Below are 12,580 nucleotides of genomic sequence, written 5' to 3' on the forward strand. Positions count from 1 at the left end.
GTCCACACAAATTAACAGTCCTTTTGTTAAATGAGCTCAGGGCACTTCTTTAATTAAGCAGATGCAAATATGGGAAACAGGCCTCACCTTTGTAGCAAAACGTATTGAGACAAGACTAAAAGCAGCAAATGTATGAACACATACTTGACAATACACCTTCTTTACCGATGGCCTTGGATGTTATTTTAGCACAATAAAACACTAAATGCTTTCACTTTCTTTAAGGAAATAAAAGAGGAAGTAGAATACACAGCTACTACAGCTTGAGTAATGAACCTCCTCAACTAAACACAGTCTTAGGCAGAATGCCAGGTTAGATTTATTTTCAATTAACAGAATTTAAATCACAGTTTACAGACATTGTGTGTGCTGGTTAGGTTGTTTATAGTAAGCTAACCAGTCTAACGCAAGATAGAACACTTCTTCCCATTACCTAGCTCTGTTGAGCTATTCAGGCTTCTTGTCCTATAAATGCTAATTGATTTGCCTATAAACTGTAATTTTGTAATGGACAGAGAGATCAGTCCATGTAGATGCAATGACAGCATCAGGTTCCTAGTTTACATGCATCATATTGTTGAGTATTGTCTTAAATGACTTCTCTTTGGGAAAATGGAACAAAAATTAGCTTTTAAAAAAGAAACTCAAACCACTGAAGTGTGAAATGAAAATGTTTATAAACAGATATAAAAGAATCAGACTATATAAACACTTAATAACACTGAAGATTAGTAACATTGATTGTATTTCTCAGTCTAAAAGTACTGCTTTTACATTTGATTTGTGGTAAGAGGAAATGTTTGATTTTTCAGACCGAACAACAAAAGTGTTCCAGAAGTTAATACTCAAAATAGCATATCACTTTTGGTACTTTCTAATGGTTTGATTCTAGCAAATGCATGAATGTTTGAGTCACAATGGAAAGGTTTATGATTAAAACAATAAAATGCAGAGCTGTCCCGCATGGTGTATATACACATTCATTTCAATGATATGGCAGCCATGCTCACCACACAACTAAAGCTGGTGGCATTAAGAAACTGGTCTCTGGGCTTAAAAGGAAGACTGTTCTTTTATCTTCAAAACATATTTATGTTGACAGATATGTTACTGTAGTACCAGTGCTTCTATAAAGTATTAGTGGTGCGTAACCTACTGAATTCTTTGCTAATTCTAAATTCAGTTTGGAGGTTCAAAATCAAACCTGAGAAAAAAGCACACGCATGAAACTATTGAAAGAAACCTGCTATTTCTGCTCATACCTTTGCTTGAAATACTAGTTTATGATGATTTTACAACCACACTAAGGTGTCAGTGCCATTATGTTTCTTGATGGAGCAGAGCAGCCAGTTCACAAATGATGTCGGCCTTCATCTGGTAAACACTTGTACACAAGCTTAGCTTTTGTACCATTGACAGTCTCATTGAATTCAAGGGGATTATTTGCTTGAGTGTTTTGTGCAACAGCGCTTCCTGTATTCAAGCCACTGCTCTAACACACGTTTTGAGGGTGGATAAATTAAAAGTCCACTTGTGTAATCTTGTAAATGCTTTTCCATTTTATTAAGACACAAAGTGGACAGCTCGACCTGTCTCTCCACTGCTACCACACTGCAGAGAAAATAGGAACTTCCACACAATTTCCTCCATCGTCGAGTCGTTCCCGACCTAAAACCTCCACAGGATAACACACAGCCTGCGGAGAGGCCAGGCCACTCCTGTGCTCTGCAGCCCAAAGGGAGTTGACCGAGCAGGGCCACGGGGGATGGGACGGCCCCTGCGAAAGCTGGGGCGCTCCCAAGGGAGCGCGAACACGCGGGGCAGATCTCCATAGGCCGCGGCAGCCCCGGGGGTGCAGGGGTGAGGGCAGGCTCGGGGAGCCCCGCTGCGCCCTGACCCTGCTCGGCCCCACGCCCCGATCTGGCCCGGCGCTCCGGGCCTGCGTGCCGCCCTCTCCCCTCACAGAACGGGATCGGAGCCGGGCGCGTCCCCGGCCAGCAGCGTCTCCGCGGGGCCGGCGGAGAGCGGCGGCATCCGGCAGCCCCGCGGCCTGCGGGCCCTGCCCCCAGCACTGGGCCGCGTCTCCCGCGGGAGGCGGAGGGAGCGTAGCCGAGGGAGCCTCGCTGCTCCTTCCTCCTCCCCTTCCTCCCCGTCCCCCTCAGCCCCTCCGCAGGGCCGGGCCGTTGCGGGCGGTACAGCGGCGTTGCCCCCGCCCCTCGGCGCTGGCGGCCGGGCCGAGCGGCGGCGGGGTCACGGCGGCGGCCGGGTCAGAGGGTAAAGGTTGCTCCCCCAGCATCCTCCGTGCTGGATACTCAGCCATCTTGGATTCGCGGGACAAGAAAATTCATGCGGTGAGTCCGGCCCCGGCCGCCCCTCCCCGGCCCCGCCGCGGACCCGGGCCTCGCCGCCGTCCCGGCCGCGGCCCGATGCGGGAGGCCCGGGCGGCGGCGCGGCCCTCGGCGGGGCTCGGTGGGCCTGGGGCCGCCCCACCGGGTTTCCGTTTGCTTTTGTCTCCGAGGGGGAGCGGGGGGGACGCGCGGCGCCCGAGCCGGGGGCGCAGCCGCAGGCCCGGCCCGGCCCGCCGCCCCCCGCCCTCCTCCGCGGCCGCCGGCGGCGGCGGCCCCCGGGCGCCGCTCTGGGGCCGGGCGAGGCCGCGGCCCGGCGGTGCCCGGGCCCCGCATCCCTGCGGCCGCCGTTGGCAGTTCGCCCTGCGGCCCGCTCGGCCCGCCCGGCCCGCCCGAACGGCTTCTTCCTGCCGCCGCCCCGGCGGCTGCTCCCGGGCCTCCCGCGTCCCTCGGAGCCCGGCCCCGCGGGGCCGCTCGGCCCCCGCCCGCCGCCTTCCCCGGGCCCGGCGCCGGGGCAGCGGAACCTGCCGCCCACGGCCGGGGCTGCGCCGGCCCCGCGCTCCGCCGAGCGGCCGTGCGGCCTGTGCCGCGGGCCCCGGGCGGAGAAAGGGGGTGAGACGGGGCTGCTACTGGCTGGCTTGGGGTTGAAAAATATTTTTTTTTCTTTTTTTTTTGCGTTTATTTCACTCTCCTGGCGGCGGTTAAGGCCGTGTGTAAGCAGGTTCTGGCTTTCCCTCGGACACGTTTGTAAAAGAAACTTGAAAGGGACAGAGCGCCGTGGCCGAAGGAAGGAATCAGCCTTCCCCTGCCCGCCTGGGCGGCGATGACAAGCTCTGGCGTGAACCTGACCCGTGCTGGGGGAGGAGGTGGCGCAGGGTGACAGCTTAGGGATGAGAGGGGCACAGTAGGGCGGTAGGGAAAGATGCAAGGGTCAGTGTCGGCAGTCTAGTTAGCGTATGTATGCTACAGGGTCCCAACTAATGGGTATTCTCGGTTTTCGGGTGGGTTTTCCTGGTGAAGTTAACAGGTAACTTTGTTCTGGAGGCTTTGTAATGTGGGAAAACGAAAATATGCTTGTGTAAGGTGTTAGTTGTTTCTGCTGCTTATTCACATCTAACACAAGCATGTTTCATTTCTGCTGTCTCTTTTATCAGGCAAAAAGTTGTTTCCAACTTTGCGCTGTTTTATCCCCAGGGGAGAACACAAACTTTCTGTGTATCTTTCATAAATATGTGTGTGTGTGACTTGAGTGTGTGCAGGAGACACTCCTGTGTGCCTGCACAGCAGCAACATCTGGTGCTGGTAACTGACTGCTAGTCTTAACTCTTCAGCTGGGGAAAGATCAAGATGATCAAATCTGCTGTCATATCTGTTATTGGAAAACTTTATGTTTTGGGAAGCTTGGATTTGTTTCATACTGTTAAGACTTGTGAAGACCTGCAAGAGGAAAGTAATTGTAGAAATTTATATTGCAAGGGCATCTTCCTTGGAACCTGGAAGAATTGTTGTGTATGTGTTGATGTACTTTGAGTTCTCTTATAATGACATTAATGGAACATAGCTCACAGGATCAGGTTTTGTGATCTTGAACACGATGCATCTGTCTCATGTTGTTTTTTCCTCTTCTTTTTGCCCCCAACTTCCCCTGTTGTTTATGTTGAGTCTTCAGCTGGTATGCTAAACTTCAAGGCGTTGACTGCTTCTGATTTTAGAAAGGGATTTGAATACTCACTTATCAAGAGCTGACTGACTTGACTTGCAAGTGTGTTTCCGTTTCATTTTCAGGAAGCTGTTGATAAAGCTAAGAGTGTAGTAGTAGATAACCTTGTCTACACATCTCTTCTAGAAACTTAATATTGCTGTCAAAGTAGTCATTGTTATTGCAACCTATTTGTGTGTCGGTTCTGTCGAGAAATGAGAGACAAGCCCTTGACTAAAAACTAAAAACAAAGAAACCCCAGAGATTTATATTAAAAATTAATTTGAATTCTCTTTAATATAATCTAATTTTAGATAATTGTTATTTAGTGGAAAAAATAGGACAGTTAGTGTGTCCTGAGGTTTGATGCTAAAAGATTGTCCCATAAGTGGTTGTTTCCACCTGAAGATCTTGATCTTTACCTCAGTCACTTCATATGAAAATTCCATGTGCTCTCAGCAGATTGGTGGAGCTCAGAAAGCATTTCTGCTTTATTTTTTGTATTTCTAAATGCATTACTTTCTGGATAGAGATTAGCTTTGAAATCAGGAACATTATTGCTTTTTTAGCATCTGTTGTAGCTTTCTTAAGAATTACCCTAATATTCATGTTGATGCAAGTCTGTTGTGTAGTAATTGCTCAGTTGTAACCTCATTATGGTTTTAAAAGGGCCTTGTATCATAACTTTGTTTATTCAGAAATATCTTCCACCTCCTTCTTTTTATGAACTCAAGAAGTGAATAGAACTTAAAAATGCACCGTAGTTGAATTAAAGCAGAGGTTTCTGTCACCTGGTTTTCTGACTTTATCTGGAAACTTAAAAGAGGTATTGAATGGCTTGTTCTCCTATGAGGTGGTACAGAAAGTGTGCCAAGTGCAGAATTTTGTTCTAAAGGAAGTAAACTCCTGTATCTTAACTTTTTTAAAATTATGTCTTGCCTTAAAGCTATAATGTACATGAATAAAAGATGCCTTAAAAATGTGTTATTAAGAAAAAAAATTCTTACATTCTTGTCAGAATATTTGCCACATTTGTTGTGTGTGTTTATAAATGTTAGCTTAAATAGAAAGGCCTTTACCAGTTTCTATGGAAGTACAGTACCTTAGGAAGTCAAATCAATATTTTTACAATAGATTTAAATGATTGCTCTGTAAATGATACAGTTTTTGTCATTATGAATTACCAGTAATACAGTGTGTATGTAGATTGGAAGGGTTGACAAAAGCATAGAAATTGAAGTTAGGTTAACTTTGCTTTATCTGAGCTTTTGAGACATAAATAAGTAAAAAAAAAAAAAAGTATGTGAGCATTCTGCTATACGGCAGAAATCTGCCAATATATTTGCTTGAAATTTGTCTCAGCTGCACTGCTTTGAACAATTCAATACAACTTGTTTCAGTTGTCTTTCCTGAGTAGAATTGGCTTTTTTTTTCCTTCCCCCCTCCCCCCCCCCTTTTTTTTTTTGTCTTTCCAGATGTGCTTTAGCACATAGGTGCTGTGTTTATGTGTGTCTTGTTGATTTCCTGACCCAGCTTCCTGGAAAAGCATATGAACACCTGAAAATTTGTGTGTAGTCTCCTTGACTTAAAAGCACCTGCTTTACATGCTGGTGGTTAACTTTGTGCCTGAGTTTTCAGGATGGATGGTGTATTTTGACAGCTCACTATGCTTTTATTGAGCATTATAATAGTGTAGGAAGAATTGTGTCAAATGAAAATACTGCACAGTACGATATTTTAAGTTGTCCTTGTGGAATTATTTTTGTTTTGGAGCAGGTGTGTATATACCAAGCATGGTCTGTGCTAATCAACAAGAGATTCTTACATTGGATTGAGAGTATTTTTGTGTTTGTATATGCAAAAATGAAAAAATAAACCTTAACCAAAAACCCAACCATAAAATGTTCATATTGCTGATGATGTATATTTTATCTTTCATTTTTAATACTCTCATAAAATAGAATATTTTTGTTGTGGTGGTGTGCATTAGCTCACCTTCTGGTCTGGTTGTGTAATAGGCTCCAAGTCAAGGTGTAAGTGGCTCTTGCCCAAAAGGGTTACTGAGAACCCTTAATTTGTCTTGTAGCATTACAGAAAAGTGTGCATTACTTTTTCCCCCTGACTTGGTTACTTTGCCATCTGGTTGCTTTTTGCAGTGCTAATAATGTATAATTTCACAACTCTCCATTTCCTAGGAGGATTCCTTTCAAATTATGCTGGTAGGTTAAAGTTTGATTATAATGAAGACTTTTTTCAGACACATCCTTCTCTAGTTAAATTGCAATGCAGGAGTTGTTAATCAGAAATTCAGTAGTAAGTAAACCATTGTTTCTTCTTGCCTTCCTTTTGATTTGGGAAAGTTTATGGGGGGGATATTTTTAGGTATTATTTTTTACCCCATGCCACTTGGGATTTTTTTCCTGGGGTTTTTTTTTTTTTTTTTGTTGTTGTTGTTGTGGTTTTTTTTTTTTTTTTTTTTTTTTTAATTGAATTTCAGAAGCATTTTTAAAATACTGGTTTCAGATTTTGTATGTGCTTGAGATCGATCAATGATGTTTGAATACAGTTCTATGAAGTCAAGTTATTCATCAAAAGGGGTAGTTTATTTAAACTGAAACTGGTATAAAATGCTGCTTTATTTGTGGTGTGTAAAATGGAAATTTTGCATTTTACAAATTTTACAAATGCAAAATTTCCTTCCTTTGCATTGCTGTTGCTGAGTAGACAGTAATCCAGTGGGCTGAGGTGGACCATGCTTTCTGTGTGAGTTACCTGCTGAAGGGATGGGGTACTCTGGGTAAGTCATTTAACCAATTCATAGCCAAGTTCTGCTCTGTGGGAAGAGGAGAATGATTTCCTGTGTGTCACTTGCCTTGTTCAGGACTTCTGTGGAACCACCTATGGCAGCAGTCGATACACATGGTTAGCAAAAAGTGTTAACACCCCCAAAATGGCCCTCTACCACGTTCAGTAGGTGGCAGTTGTCTGGTTTGTCCCTTCTGTGTTTCAGAATGGCACGTCCCCAATATTTTCATTACAATCTAAATATGTGTGCATTTGGAAACAATAGCAGGGAGTTTTCAGGCAGCAAAAAGAGGCAGGGGACTCATTACAGCCAACCACTTTTAATTAAAAAATGTTAACATTTAGATTTGTAGGCAGTGTCTTGGCAAACAAGTTTTTCTAAAGCTGTCTTTGTAACACAGACAATGGTAATGTAATATCATATGTTATCTTTTCTGTCAAAGGGTTGTAGGGAAATGCCTGTCCTGGTGTAAAATGAGCAACTAGTGCTTGTGTCAGTGGACTTTGTACTTGTCTTGCAGTCTATATGACTGTGTGAGTTTTTGCTTTGAGCTTCAATGGAATAATGTTTTTCCCCTTTCCAGCTTATGAAGACCTTGCATTGTTTCAGGCAGAATGAGAGTATTCTTGTAAGCATTTCTTATTCGAATTGTGAAAACTATTCTTGCAAAGGAAATGTTGCCAGAGAATTATAATGAAAAAATGTCTGCCGACCTTCCCTCTGTTGCTCTGCTGTGTAGGGGACTTGGTGTATATGTTTGAAGTCTTTTACCATTCAGTAGTGGTGAGGTTTGTGAGAAAGTACTTGTTGCATATAAATATTTGTTTTTTAAAAAAGTTATTAAACAGGAAAATAGCTTGAAGCAGGTATTTTATGTAATGACTGAGTAGGCAAAAAAATGTATAGAAGGTCATCTCTTGAATGTTTGTACCATGTGTTGTGATGTTGTAGAAGTGGAAATATGAAAGGTTTTCAAATAGAAATCAGCTGTAAGCAGTGCCAACTTTTGGAAGACTGACAAGGTGATGAGCAATTGTGAATGTTAAAGTACTTTGTAATACTGTGTCCGCCTGTAAAACTGTTTGATGCAAAATATCTTTTTAATGAGATGTTTGATTATTTACTGCAGTGTTGGAACTGGTCTTGATACTTTGCTGTATGGTGTACTTTTCCTAACATTTCAAAAGCACCATCCTAAAGTAGAAAGGTACCTTATGTTGAAATCTTAATTTGTTGGCTTATTTTCTGGATGTAGGTGCCCATTTCCAGTAAGATCAAATTGATTAAGACCAGCATTACACATGAGAGTAAGTCAGTATCACTTTTTATTTCATGGTGGAAGTCAAAGTAAATTCAGGAATTCAGGTTCCTTTGCTACTGTGGTATGGAGTTAACCCAAAAAAAACCCAAACAAACAAAAAACCCCTTTCTTTTTGTGTCTGTTTTGGTTTTTGGAAACTTTTTGGCGTTTTCAGGATGATATGTTTTGGACAATAAATACATGTTTTGTTTCCCCCAATTTCCTGGAAGTTTAGTTATGCATAAATGTTGTGAGGCATCTCTGATGGAACACTGACTATCAAAATTTCTTTCAAGGATAAAATTCAGTTTTCAGGAGTTTGGTGCTCTTCTGAGCTTACCTTAGGTCAATGTGTGTTGTGAATACCACCAGTATAGGGTTGATAGCAAGTAGTATTTTCATTGGGATTAGTATTTTAATTAGGAATTGCAAACTCTTAATATTAGCTGTGATCCTAATCTTTTATTGTCTCTGAAAGACATGTAACTAGTTTAAATTATTTTTTTTTAAAGCAACTGGTAGTTCTTGTATGTTCCACAGGGTAGATTCAGTTTCACACTAGTCTGAATTAGGTTTGATAGCAAGAGTTCAGCAAGTCTTGCAAACTGGGATGGCCACGTGTGGGTCTGCTTGGTGACCAGGAGCGACTCACTGAGAGCAGGCATCTTTAACTCTCCCTTAACAATGTATTCCACTGTACAGCTGCTGGCCTTTGCTGTACTAATGAATACCTACATCTGCTGAGTTCAGTTATAAAAGCAAAACCATTTTGGGCAGTGTATTTTAAAAACTTGGTAGACTAAAGGTACAGGCCCTCGTGTTAATGGACTTGGGAGAGAGCCTGGAGAGGAGTAACAGGCTGCAAATTAATAGACAGTGACAGTAAATGAATAAACTGTTGATAGTAGAATGTGCTTCATGGATCAATTTATGTTTTTAACTGCAAGAAACATAAAAATTTTAAATAATTTAAGTATATATAGGTAACCTAACTTTTGAGTTAACTCAAAGTTAAGCATTTAACTGAATTTATGTAAATATGATTCCGTATGGAAACTGAAATCAGAAGAAGTTAAAATACAAATTATGGTCCTACAGGCCTCATAAAATTATGTCTAGGTGAAGGAAGGAATTTTAAATTAGTGCACCTTCTTAGAAAAGGAATAGTCATACATGATCTGGTGTGTATTGGGTAGCATGGCAGCTGGTTAAGCATCCAGGAAACACATGCAGACTTTCAGTGTCCTCACCACAACTCTTTTCCCTGGAGTGGGGGGAATGTCACAAAGAGATGTGGAAAAGGAGGAAGTTGTGGGTTATCATGGTTTGAGTATTAAGATACAGAACAAATCTTCAAGAAAATAATTTTTATTAATTCTGCTGCTCATAGCAAAGGTATTTATGATTAGTTGGTTTTTTATGTTTTGGGTTTTTTCTTTTCTACTGAATGTAAATTAGATTTTATAGTCTGAGATGGTTCCATATTTTTGGGACCATCAGGAGAGAACTTCAGTCTGAATGGAATCTAATATTCTGCTCCAACTGAGCAATTGTTCTTTGTGCATATTGCTGTAACTGTCCATGGCTCTGCAACAGATTCCAGTGCAGTACTTAATTTTGTAATGGGCTTCTAAAAATAAGTGCATAGTCTTATGTAACACATCTTGTATTGTTAGCACCTAGAGGCTTCATCCCCACTGGTATGAAGTGGAACACATCCTACATAATTTTTGATTGTGGGTATTTACATCTGAAATACTTTCTCTGTCAGTGTCTGTGGGCAAAGAGTAGCTTTGTTTTAGGAATGAGTAGTAGTTTCAGGAATATCAGATACTTTGTTTGCATGGTGAAGTATGTTACTCCCCTGCATATCTGAGCAAAACAGCAGTTGGAAAGGTACTGTATAGTTCAATAGACATTTGTTTCCCAAAAGAAGCTCTGTGGATTCCTGCTTACAGGTATGTGCACTTTCTCAGAGCTCTCGCTTAATTTGGCTCTGCAGTGCAACTGTAAGTGTTCTGAAAGTCAGTGGATGCTGCAGGCATGAAAACGAGATGTTAATCATATTAATACAGCTTTGAGGGCAAACTCAAAATCTTCTTGAAAAGAAGGGTGACATTTATGATCAAATTACACTGTTCTGTTAGGTTTTGTACACCTCTTGCTGTAGTCTTAGCAATGTTTTGATCTCTTTAATGTGGCTTTCCTCACGCTTTTTGAATTCAGGCTGCAAATAACATGTTAAATTAGATGATAAAATGCGTCATGTCTTGCTGATAGGGTGACACCTGTATGGAACAAACTTGTCATATGTAAATAATTTAAGGGACAGAAATCAAATTTATCAAGAATTACAGCTTTATCTGAGTAACTTTGTTCTCATTTTTCACCACTTCTTGAAGTAGGTGCTGTGCTTTTATGTTAGGGGCATAGCTGTAATTTCAGAGTAGAGGATTGAAAGTTTATCTCTAAGTCTGAGGTCAAAACAGAGGTAACCATTCTTTGTTCTATCAGTGTCCCTCTAAAAGTTAATTTTCTATAGTGTTGTTTACAGAAACCCCAAATGCTTCACTTTACAAGGTCCTTCTCTTTCCCTAAGAGGTCGGGTACTTCAGTGAAGAATGAATTCAAAGGGATCTGAAGAAATAACTAGAAATCTGTAAAACTGAACAAGCATAATCTCATGATTAGGCTGCATCTTTAACAATAAATGTTCGTAGATGCTTTTGATGATTGTTTTATCTGAATGATTCAAATTATTTAATTTTTCAGTGATATCTAGGCCAGGTATCCATTACTTTGGGGCAGGGGAAGCAGTGTCAGCCCTCAGACTTTCTTGTCAACTGTGGTAATCTGGAAATACGGAAAATGTAAAGCTTGGTATTTATAACAGCAGAAGCCCAAGCTTCAGTGTTAGGGTTACCCTTGGCAAAGTATGGGTTACCATTTTCCATCACATACACATATACAGGTGGTTAGATATGTGCCATTTCTACATGTATAGATTTTGTTCCTTGTGTAGAAAGGTTGAGACTGCGTGAGCCCAGTGGAGCAGGCATGCACCTCTGATAGGCAGGGAATAAGGTGGGTGAGGAAGGGAAGCATCCCAGAGAGGAAGAGCCTGTGTGCAGGCCATGCCATGTTATTCTGGTCCTGGTGTGTCAGCCCAGGCCTGGCCTGTCACTTAATACTGTGCTTGTGGAGAAGAAATGCAGTATTGTTATAGCAAATATGTTTTTCTGTTCTGTCTGGTATTAGTTCCTCTTTTTCTTGAGTAAGTGTCCAGGGAGCCAAATGCAAGGATAATGCATTGGTTGTGTATTTCAGCATTTTTGTGCCCAGTCCATTTTTTTTAAGAGTGTATCCCAGAGTTTGCTCACCACAGCTGTCTGTCATCTGTTTGTTCACTGATAAGAGAAGACTGCTAATGTGAAGTAGGTCCTCCACTGAGCCTTCTTGGCCTGCCTTGAGTCGGGCCGTGTCAGGAAAATGTTGGTATCACCAGGTTCATGGGAGATTGTTAAGTGAGAGGAGTTTAACGAATAGAATGTGCCATTTATTTTTGTGTGGAGAATCAGTACATACTTCTTAAACACTTAGTTCTCCTGTTAATGTAATTTATCTTTGTGAATTTAGTGTGTTTATCCCTCTCTCATCATATAAGTTGCTATTTTTGAAAAGCTACAGAATTTTGTGGAAGATGGCATAACCTTCATTTCCTGTCTAATTAAGCAAAACTTTGAGGTTTTATGTGTGGTTTATTCAATATCTACCTTTTTGACTTGCAGCTTATAGAGTGAATGGATAGTCTCTTTTATTGATTAATGCAGAGGCAGAATGAGCTCACATCCCTCCAATGCTGCTTTTGCCATGGCATGCTATAAAATTGTGTGGATATCTTTTGATCCTTCCGAGATATCAATATTTTGGTGGTGGACATGTTCTCTGTGAAAACTTTTAGAAACTAATAATTGTAGTGGCACTGTAAAGTATCTGTTACTGTTTTTACTGGAAAAGCAAAAAGCGCATAAGACTACAAGAGAATGGCAGATTTTGCTTAGAAGGTAAACTTCTGAGATTGTTATGCATGGAGACCATTCAAAATAATTCAGTTGTCAGTGTTAAACTGATACTGAAACAGGAAAAAAGCGAAAATGGTCTTGCTTAATCAGTTGCCCTCGTGCTTTGTAGTGTCAAACTCAGAAGACAATCCAAAATTTGCCTTGGTTTGCAAAAGAAAGTTCCCTTTCATGGCGTGCTTCTTCTGTACAAATGCTACTGCCACGGCTCTGCCCACGGTATAATTCTTTCCTTTTTTTTTTTTTTCCCCCCTCTATTTTCGTCTCGAAGGTGAGAGTCCTGTGGTGGTGAGGATCTGGGTGGTAAGGCTGCTATCTTAGAACAAGATAGACAGCTGCTAATAGAATGGG

General features: G+C 41.7%; 1 protein-coding gene across 2 annotated transcripts in view; it reads left to right on the top strand.

Annotated features, from left to right (window-relative positions):
• The first annotated feature begins 2,228 nt into the window (after positions 1–2,228).
• Positions 2,229–12,580, top strand: part of CNOT2 (CCR4-NOT transcription complex subunit 2) — an 85,634-nt gene continuing 75,282 nt past the window's right edge. Inside the window, exon 1 of one of the 2 annotated variants that reach the window (XM_066183240.1) lies at positions 2,229–2,351. The gene's annotated coding sequence lies outside the window, so the exon portion shown is untranslated. The remainder of the gene's footprint in view (positions 2,352–12,580) is intronic. The other variant, XM_066183241.1, reaches the window with a different exon arrangement.

The sequence above is a fragment of the Chamaea fasciata genome, unplaced genomic scaffold, assembly GCF_029207755.1.
Source record: "Chamaea fasciata isolate MVZ Bird 193981 ecotype frontalis unplaced genomic scaffold, bChaFas1.0.hap1 SCAF_5, whole genome shotgun sequence".
NCBI lineage: Eukaryota > Metazoa > Chordata > Aves > Passeriformes > Sylviidae > Chamaea > Chamaea fasciata.